Below are 11557 nucleotides of genomic sequence, written 5' to 3' on the forward strand. Positions count from 1 at the left end.
TAATAATCAAAATTACTCTAACAAATAATCAATTAGTAATAAATTGCTATAAGGTGTAACCCTATAGGATCATATGTCATTAACAATATTATTCTAATGACTCTTGAGCATAAAGATCTTTCAATCCTTTCCACATTGTTTGGATGGGAGGATCCAAAGTAGAATCCTGGTATGTGTTTTATATATATACAATTTTGAAAGATTTAAATTTATAACCCTTATCTATTTGATTAAACTAAAGCACAAATTAGGAAGTGTACCTAGTCGCGTAGTAGTGTAGTAAAGTAAGTACGGGATCGAACATAAGGAATAAAGTCAGTTTGGAATTTAAAATTGCTAAAACTTAATATAATTATTAAACTAAAAATTAATAAAAAAAACGTTGTTATCTGATTTTGCAAGTTTAGAAAAACTTAATTTACTATTAACTGGAAAGAAACTAAAAATGGGTTTTAACAAGAGAATTAAGACACTTTCATTTATCTTCGAATCCTCTTTTTTTTTTTTCCTATGAGTAATTTTGACTATGGATTACTTCTGTTTGTTACCAATTTTATAATCACTAACTCTCATGGTCAGACTAATTAGCTTACTTTAATTTACGACATTTAATCACAATGGTCATGTAGACTAAGGACACTTAATTGATTTTATCGAATATTCAGACTATAAATGAATAGATCTAGGTTTGCCTTCTTATGGTCAATTCGGACAAATTAGAAATTATTATTGTTAAATAATGATTTCCAGCATAATTAAGCAACAGACTTTATTACCTATACTAGGACATGGTCAATCTCTAGCTCTAGCAATTTAATGGTCATAAACTGTTGGGTTTTTATTCAAAATTAGTTTCAAAACATGATTTAGGCAACTGAAGACTTGATAATTTGAATAACATAAAACAAGTTTAAACCCACCAAGAATCTTCTTGCAAGATGTAGAAAGATTAAAATACCAACCAAAAAATGACAAAGAAATAACAACCTTTGTAGTTCTTTGGGTCCCCTTTGGAGGCTTGGAAGTTGATGAAGAATGATGAACTTTAGAGAAACCACCAATGACACAACTTAATGTAAAATGCTAGTTCTTTTTGTATAAAACTCTTAAGAATCTTAAGATTTATGCTCTTATTAAAATAAGAACATAAAGAGAGCATCAAGAACCAAGTAATCTTCATGTATGAATAAAATATGATAGAGAACCTAACATGCATGCATGTTATGGTTTTGTGAGTGTGCAAGAGTAAGAAATGAAAACTTTCATAAAGGAGCTCTTTTACACACGAGTTCTTAACCATTTAAGCCCTCTCTTGTCACTAGACCACATGTCCCCCATGCTTGTATGGTTAGACATTACTTGTCAATAAATTAACATGAAAGCCATGCCATCGAATTCTTCTCTTAGTTTCGAAAATAAGAGCTAACAATAAGACAAAAAAATTTATATTTAATAAAGAAAGTTTATAAAATATAAACTTAAATTTTTGGTAAAAGACAAAAGAATTTATCTAGTCCAATATGTTGTGCATAAATTATTAATTCATACCATATGAATTATGTAATAATTACTTATTAATGAAAATTATTATTTCCATGATATAAATAACTTCCAATTAATTATAAGAGTTTATCGAATATTAATTAAAACCAATTTCTAATAAATAATCAATTGTATCAGGTTGTTATTAGTGTGACCCATTAGTATTATATGTTAATTAGCAATATCACTTTAATATGATTCTTGAGCATACAAGATCCTTCAATATCCCACTTGCGCAAGACTCATATTAGACTGATATAGAAAGTGGTGAACGTCTAACAACATTTCACTGCCCCCAACCACATATGACTTTGCGTCATTCTATCAACGCCCAATTCCCAAAAAGCTCAAAGCTACAACTAGTGTATAAGGTAAGTTTATCAGTTATCTCTTTTGTCACAAACATCATGTTAAACATGAGATAAGGATCGTGATTAATCTCATTGGGTGTTCAACTTTTGGTAAGGCACCTTAGATGTCTAACTTTCAACACATAAGAGGAACAAATCCCATCATGATTACGTAATCCTCTTCCATAGTTCACACCTTACCTGAAAATGGCTTTTATAACTGGCTGATTAAGGACCAACATGTGACCATATCTAAGCACAATACTCCCTACAGTTAAGTTCCACTATGTATCTCAGGTGTTAAAGATACAAAAATAGTACCTTTTCATCATGTATCATTCATGATAACGATCCATGAGATGATCTTGATGTGGGTTAGTTCAATACCAGGTCTCTGACAAGTACTTATTGTTGAGTTAAATTATGTTGCGTCATGGGCTTGTATTTTGTATCCAGATTGGGCTTGTCCATCCGTGATTATGTAGTAGGGTTATACTATATATATGCATGCATGTATGCATTAGATGATGTTGATTTTGATTAGGTTTATTATTTTGTAACCCTAAACACCTCTACAATCGAAGTTCTTAATCGAGCTCTTCTAAGGTGTTGAAGCATTAATCATACGACACATTCAAAGCCATTCTTGTGTTCATAATTACGTTCTTAATTGTTTGTCTACATAGAATCTAACGATCCTGATTGAACTTTGTTTCAACAATTGGTATCAGAGCAAGAGACTGTGTGATCAATACACATTCCTTCTGTATTCAGAATTCTTTAGGGTTTCCGCTTTTATCGTATAAATAGAAGCTGTCTTCTTCATATCGACGGTAACTTTGTTTTTGATAAAACCCTAATCTCAAGTTTACAGGTTTGATTCTAGAAGCTCACCATGTCTCACGAAGATTCGCAAACAAATCCCATCAACATCTCAAACAACATTGGATCCACTACCAGAATTCTCATTCTTTACACTGAAGACTATGAAGTATGGGCGCATCACTTTGAAGATTATGTGGTTGGATCGGAAGACAATGGTTATCTCATCTGGGAAGCTATCACTCTTGGGCCGTTTGTTCACTTAGGAACGAACACAACAGTTAAGTCCCAAAAGGAATATAATAAGCTAGTGGCGGATGTAGAGAAGATGCCACAGGACGAGAAAGACAAGTTGTTGTGTAATGTGAAGGCAATGAGAATGATCATATTCACCTTGCAGTCTGATACTTTTCGGTTGGTTGGTTCATGGACGACGACTAAAGAAATCTGGGATAGGTTGAAAGAACTTTATTCAACCGATGAAGATCTAAACAACTCCATTCAAACCTTGTTGCTGTCAGAATTTGGAGTTTTCGAACAGAAACCAGAAGAAAAACTCATACAAACTTTCGATCGGTTCAATCATCTCCTAAGTAAGATGATCAAGCACGGAATAAAAAGAAAGTTGATCGAGCAGAAGGTGACCTTCATGAATGGTCTCAGACCAGAATGGATGGTCATGGTCTCAACCGTGAAAGCAAATGAACAGTTTAAATCTTACTCACTAGCGAAACTTATGGGAATACTTAAGTCCCATGAAAGTGTAGTGACCAAAGAAGCAAAGGTAGTTTCAGGTGTGGGGTCGCTGGCCCTTGTCTCAAAAGGAAAAAGCATAGCAGAAGAGGAAGAAGAGTCTGATATGTCTGAATGTGACCTTACAAGCGAGGAGTATGCTTTGATGGTTACCAATCCAAAGAAGTTTGCACGAAGAAAATTTCCTGTCAACAAGAACCAAAATTGGCAGGGAAGTTACAGCTCTAATAATGTGAAGGATGAAGCGAAAAATTCTTCTCAAAAGGATGAAGACAAGAAGGAGAGCAAGCTTGCGGGAGACTCTAGGTTCGACTGCAATTACTGTCACGGCAAGAATCACTTTGCCAAAGATTGCATGCTAAGGAAAATGGCTGAGAAAAGAGATGGTGAAGATGATGAGGCGTACTATATGTGCAAGTTGGAAGAGATCAAGAAAAAGAAAGCAACTAACAGTTCTATGAATTCCTTGATTGTGCAGGAGAATGCAGATGAAGATGAGTTCGGTGGCGTTGAAGTTTGGTCAACCAACTCTGAAGATGAAGAGGTGAGAAAGCCCACTCATGGAAGGGCTTATGTGGCAAAGGAAGTAGGTTTGGCTGGAAGATGTTTAATGGTCACAGCTGGTTCATCAACCGAAAGTACGACTGAGGAACCGAACCTGACTGAGGACAAGTGTTTTGCAGCCAAGTCTGTGAGTAAGAAGATCAACGACTGCGATCGACTGATCAAAAAGGTACAATCCATCCTTGAATCACTTAAAGTTCCAGTAATAGATTATGAAGAAGAATTAAAAGAATTAAAAATCAAATTTTCTAACTTAAGTGGTAGTCTCATGCAAACTCGCTTAGCGAATTCTAACCTAACTGGCCAACTCAGCAGGGTGTCTTCAAAAAGTGAGGAGAGAAGGATGTGGATTGAGCTGAATGAGGCAAAATTAAATAAATATAGGGATGAAAGTATTTATTTGCAAAGAGACAATTTAAGGTTTTTAAAACAAAGGAATGTTTTTTGTTTAATTGCTAAGCGTTTATATACCGATATTGCTCAATTGCATTTAAGTTGTGAGATAGGGAAGAAGATTCATAAGATGATCTTACCCTTGCTTGAATTTAAAGAGGATGAGGTCATTGATGAGTGTGAATCAATAGTGTCGTTAGAAGAGACATCCATGTCTTACAAAATTGGACTGGACAAGATAGAAACCTTCATCGATTCTAAGGAACATAATGTATGCTTAAAAATATTTTGGAGGAAAATGATAGGTTAAAAATTAAGTCTGAAACTATTAAATCTTTTAACACATCAAACACCAAATTAATTTCAGAAAATAAAATGAACTTAGATAATACGTCTGAATTTGATGAGGAAAGTGAGATGAGCGAAATCTCAGTGGAAGACGTAGTCGATTGCTCTGAGTTTATGAAGAGTGAAATCGAAAATGAGAAACCCCTCATATCTGAAAATTCGATTGAATTCGCTCGCCTGTCAAAAGAAAAGCCACATAAACTCAAAGAAAAAGCCATGATCCATCAAAAGGTTCAAACAGTGCCGAATCAGGTCTATGCAGTTACATGTGTCACTGCAAAACAAACGACAGAGTTAAAAATCCTGGTCGACAAAGACAACGCTGAAGGATGTGACGATTACTTCTTGTCAGCTCCTATTGACAACGCAGACGAAACCGTAGGCTTATCTAAGCAAACTTCATGGAGGGTTAAAGGAAGATACGTTGTTGAACCCATCAACAAACCCTCGAGTTTCGACAAACCAAGCACAAGTGGACCCAAAGAAATCCCTGAAGAACCAATGAAAGAACCGAGAGTTCCAACTAAGACAACCGAAACTCAAAAGGAGAAACCAGAGGCTAGCTTCAATATCCATAAATTGCAGAAGGAGTTAGCTGAACAGAAATGCTTAAGAAATCAAAGATACATGAAGAATCTGAATGAGCGAAAACATCATTGGCAATCTCAAAATCCCAACTATGTTCCTCCAAAGAAAGAATCAAGTGATAAAGGAAAGGAAAAACTGAAAGGAAAAGAAAATTTCAGCCTAAATTCCTATTACTCCAAATCTCATAACCGAAAGTCAAGTTTCGATGCCCAAACCGGCTCTTAGAACCGAAAGTCAAGTTTCGGTCCCCAAACCGGCTCTCAGAACCGAAAGTCAAGCTTTAGTCCCAAGTCTAGTTTCGGTCCTTCCAACAAATCAAACTTAGTAAAGGATATCAAAGGAAAGGGAAAGCTCAATTCTGAGATTCATAATAAGAAAAAGTCAGCTAACCCTAGGATTCAAAAGAAAACACCGAAACCATTTAACAACATACCAACTAATACACCAAAGATTAAACAAGATAAAACTAAAATTAAGTTGTATACCATCAAAAGAAAAGATCAATTCACTCTAGTAAAACGAACATATTTAGTTGATATTTCTACTACAATTCCTTTTTCTGTGAAAAACTCACCAGGACCCAAGAAACTTTGGGTTCCTAAATCCACTTAAATTTGCAGGTGATACGTGACGAGCAGTTTGATGATGAATGGTATATAGACAGTGGATGCTCGCGTCACATGACAGGAAAGAAGGAAGAGCTGACGGAGTTTCGGTCCCTAAAGGATGGTGGATCTGTGAAGTATGGCAATAACTCATATGGAACAATCAAAGGATATGGGATGATTACTAACAGAGACTTCTCAATTCGAAAAGTTGCGTATGTGGAAGGATTGCAACATAATCTCATCAGTGTGTCACAATTAGTTGTGGGCACAGGTTTGAAGGTATCATTTGATGATGAGGGCTCTGAGATAATTGATAAACAATCTAAAAAGATTCTGTTGAAGTCTAAACACAAGGGAGAGATGTATCCTTTAAATCTCAATCCAATTCGAGGTAAACCAACAATATGTCTGCTATCAAAGGCGAATACTGATTAAAGCTGGTTATGGCATCGACGCCTATCACACCTGAACTTCAAAGCCATTAATAAGTTGGTGCTTGGTGATCATGTTTGACGCCTTCCTCTTCTCAAGTTTGATAAGGAACATCTGTGTGCAACATGTGAGATGGGAAAACAGAGCAGAAAGAGCCATCCTACACGAATCAATACAAAGATTGTTCAAGCTCTCGAACTTCTACACATTGATTTATGTGGACCTTCAGCTATCGAAAGCTTTGGTGGTAGTAAGTTTATTCTTGTCATTGTAGATGATTTTTCACGCTTCACCTGAGTTTTCTTTCTTAAATAGAAATCAGACGCTACTCCCAAGTTGAAGTTGTTTATCAAGCAAGTTGAAGTACAGCTGAAAAAGACGGTGAGGAATATCAGAAGCGACAATGGGCTGGAATTCAAAAATAAAGAATTTGAGGACTTTCTGGCTGACAAGGGGACAACTCACAACTTTTCATCCCCTTATACACCACAACAGAATGGGATTGTTGAAAGACGAAACCGTTCTTTATGTGAAGCAGCCAGAACCATGCTAAGCTTCGCTTCCCTTCCGTTATACTTCTGGGCTGATGTTGTTGCAACCGCGTGCTACACTCAGAATCGATCCTTGCTCAACAAAAGATTCTCAATCACTCCATATGAGATCTTAAACAATCGAAAGCCCGATGTCAAATTTTTCCATATATTCGGTTCAAGGTGCTTTATTTTCAATTCTAAAGAGAACCGAAACAAGTTTGACGTCAAAGCCGATGAGGGAATCTTTCTGGGTTACTCGCTAACATCAAAAGCATACAGAGTGTTGAACAAACGTTCCAAACAAATTGAAGAAACATATTATGTAACATTTGACGATAATTACATGATGAAAGTTCAAAGGAGCAAAAATGACTTGGGGGAAATTGTTCCTGAATCAGGACAAGTCTCGGTTCCCATATCCAACTTGTTTGAAGAGTACATTCGGTTATTTGATGAACCAGAGAAAGCAGTACACTCGGAAGCGAAAGCGGCAGACAACAAAATCGATAATCTCAAAAAGATTATAAATGAAGCTGCCAAAGAAATAGAAACCGAACCTCCTAAACCGACAGGTGGTCAACCCTCAACTGACTCTCCAAACAGCGGTTCAGTGTTCAAGGGGGAGAGTTCATCAGCACCAAAGACAACCGAAATATCTTTCGAGGGGGAGAATCCAATTTTGTCCCTAACTCATAAAGGTCTAGGCAAGGGGGAACACACAGTTCCAAACCCACTCAATAGTAGTCCAATTGTAACACCTGTGTTTCTGGGCTTGTCATTAATGTTGATATAATAGTCTAGGTTAACCTTTGTAACCCGTTTTGAAATAATAGAAGTGTATTATTTGAGTATTATGTGCTTTGTGCTTAACTGTGTGACTTAATTGGATTAAGAATAAAAATAAGCGTCAAAATGAAATGTTAGATAAACTCGATATCTATGGATAATGTTGTAGTAGTTGAAACGAGGTTTCCGAATATATAAAGAATGCCAAAATCCGAGTTATAACGAAGAAGTTATGACATGTTGAAGTTTCGCGACAGAACCGACAACGCTGAATGACGTAAAAAGTGAAATTTACGTTATAGTGATATTTAGCCTTAGTGATCTAAATGAAATTCGAAGAGTTCGTTAAACCGAGAGCATGCATAAAAAGAACACCCAAATCTGACTTCATATGAGGAAGTTATGATTTTTCTAAGTTTCGACTTAGGAGTATGCAGCCCGAATACTTGATTTGAGACCGAGCGGTTTTTAGCCGAAACAATCTAAACGACAATCGAAGATCTCGTTAATAGTAGTAAAACGATAAAAAGATAGGTGAAAACGGACGTCAGATGAAGAAGTAATGAATTTATAACGGAACTTTCCTGTCCCGGCCTACTAAAAATAAATAATAAAAATAAAGTCAAAATTAGCCGAAGGAGTCTAAACGAAAGTTGTAGAGCGTAGTCTCACCTACGCGGGGATATAAAGAACGTCGAAAACGGAGTTCGTATGAGGAATATATGAATTTTTGAAGTTTATTAAATATTTTCGATATTTAATTTAAATATAAAATAACCGATATTATCCAGGGGGGAGTCAGCGATCCTATCCTTATTATGCCCAGCGTAATTTCATATTACGCCCAACGTAAATCGAAGTTCCAGCCCCCTATAAAAGGATGTTGAGGGCAGCCGAGTTCTTTGCTCATTTCTTCCCTTTCTCTCGCGTTTTTGCATCGTTTTTCGTGCAAGAATTATCCCGAAGCCCCGGTATCATTCCCGAGCCCCGAAGCAAGTCCCGAAGCCCCGAAGATCTCGAGAAGTAAGATTCCCGAGCCGAAGCTCTGCCCGCGAGGAGTCCGGTTTTTGTGAAAATCTTCCAGATCTACCGAAGAATACTACTTCTATAAGCCGTAATGCTGTCCGATCATCTTCTGATCAAGTGAGTGTGTAGTTACTTTCTTCTAACGCATAATTATGAAGTATTTTATATAAAATACGTGTTATGTGTATATTTTGTTGTTATAAGTGTGAATGTATATCCACTTTCTTCTATCTCATAGATCTGATTTTATTCTCTATAAAATACGTGTTATGTGGGTGTGCCTCATCTGTTATGTGGAATATGTATTGAATGAGAATGCTATACAGGTTTTAAACTATGTATAAAAATATATATTTTTATCTACTAATATGTTAGGTAGAACATGGGTAGATAGTTGATGTGTGATAAACAGATGAGAGGCCACGATGTTGTTGTTGTTGATCTAGTTATTCAGCGGAGTATGGATAACGACCGCAAACTCTTTCTAGAAAGTCCTGTGGAACGCTAGCAGGTTCATAACCTTTAGATTTTGTGAACGATGTGTTCACCGGTGTACTCTATCCCCCTCATGGCTGCCTTTAGGATATCTATTGTTGAGGAAACCTCTTAGCAATAATGTCCGTCCCGATGAAAATCCTAGATTAGGTCCCTTGAGATAGATGTTGTTTTAGGGACATAAAGTGAGGATAACGGGAATGGGTAATCGGGTTATTGTTGGTTGGTGAAATTAAATATAATTATTTATTGTGGGTTGAAAACCCTATATGCTCACCAGGCTCCCAAGCCTGACCCACTCAGTTTTATTTGTATTACAGAAAGTGGCGCAAGGGCATAAGATGGATGAATCATCGAGTTGTTTTGTTTACAAGTCTGTATATGTATATATTTGTTGAATGACTTGCAATGTTATCGTTTATGCTTTATGGTCTGTATCAGAACATGACATCCCGAGTTTTGATTATATAATGAAAATGCATCTCTTGATGAAATGCTTTGATAAATATTATCTTATCATATTTTGTTTTGGGAACAAATTCCGCAACTCTTTTAAATCAAAAGGATTTACTCTGAAATTATTTTAAAAAGCATAAATGAAATCGGTCTTTTCTGGCCATGATTTTGGGGATGTCACAGTTGGTATCAAAGCATTAGTTTAAGCGAACTAGGAATTTGTAGGATTTCTAGACTTAAACTTAAAATGCTAAGTGAAGGTTGTTAGATGTGTGCCTATTATAATTCAGACACGAGCACTAGTTTATTTTAGGAAAGTTGCCTAAAATGCTTTTATGTGCTAAATGTTATATATTTCCATATATGATATTAATTATTCGGATCTATGGTCTGTTGCTGACCGGATCCGGAAACCTTATGTGTGTAGGATTCTAAGCGTATGTCTACGGTATTAGAACTAGCATGTAAACGTTTTGGAGTAATAAGGATGATTTGAATATCTATCGTGAATGAGGATCTAATTTCACCTTATTCGGTGCATAGATCAAAAATGGTGAGAACAAGGAGTGGCGTTGGAAACGCGGATGAAAACAGGAATCAACCACCAGTGATTGAGCAAATACATGTTGTAGCAGCAGCACCAGAACCAATAACAATGGTTGGGGTGCAAGCCATGGTTCGGGCTATGTTAGCCGAACAAAGGGAAGAGATGCGACGGATGTTACATGGAAATAGGGACGAACCTATCATACCCATCGAGGAACCTGAATTGATTCCCGAGCAATCGGAGGAAGGGAACAATAGTCGCATTATGAGTCAAGTTGGGACTCAAGGAGAACGAAGGAACGATCCGGAAAGGAGAAACAACAAGGATGGGCGAATGTACAAGAATTTCTTGGGTGCCAAGCCGCCAAGTCTTTCTGGAAGCCTAAAGCCTGTTGAGATTATGGATTGGATCTCCGAAATGGAGATGATATTTGAAAGTTGCAACTGTAGCAACAAACAGAAGACTGTATTTGCAGTTAGACAACTGAAGACTGGAGTCTTGAGTTGGTGGAAGTTGTTGGCAGGTACTATGCCACGAGGAGAAGCCCTGAAAATGTCATGGGAGGAGTTCTTGGAACAACTAAGGGTGCAGTATTGTTCAGAGATAGATCTGAACAATGAGTTCCAAAACTTGAAGAAGGGGAGGATGAGTATAGATGACTATGCTACTGCATTCACTGAGAAAATGAAGTTATTTCCGTACCTAGTGCCAACAGAACTCTCCAAGATTGAGAGGTTCACTAATGGACTGCCTGCCGACTTTGGCCCGACAGTCAAGATGGCAACCACTCTGAAAACAGCTGTTTGAGCAGCTAAGAATGTGGAGGCCCAACAGAAGGAAAAGGGTCTGGAAAGGATAGATGTTGGTGAGAAAAGGAAGTTCGATGGACCTTCAGGGTCCAACAAGAAAAACAAGTTCTCGAAGTCTAGTTCGAGAGGAAGAGGAGGCGAAGCGAAGTGGTGCGAAAAATGTAAGAAGAAGCATCATGGAAAATGTGAGGTAGTGGCCACATGTTTTAAATATGGAAAGCCAGGGCACTATGCCAATGAATGCACCCTCACTAAGAAAGTTTGTTATGGTTGTGGTGAGGAGGGACACATGTCGAGGGACTGCCCGAAAAAGAAGGAGGCAGCAAGACCCAACATTCCACCAAAGCCGAAGGTGAGAGCATTCCAAATGACACTGGAAGCTGCTAAAGATGAAGCTGATATCGCTTCAGGTACCTTTCTCGTAAACACATTGTCTGCCCAAATTTTATTTGATTCTGGAGCCAACTACTCCTTTATTTCCCATGAATTTGGTAGAAAACTAGTT

This window comes from Lactuca serriola, chromosome 7 (assembly GCF_051521515.1).
Source record: "Lactuca serriola cultivar US96UC23 chromosome 7, Lser_US96UC23_V15, whole genome shotgun sequence".
NCBI classification, from domain to species: Eukaryota; Viridiplantae; Streptophyta; class Magnoliopsida; order Asterales; family Asteraceae; genus Lactuca; species Lactuca serriola.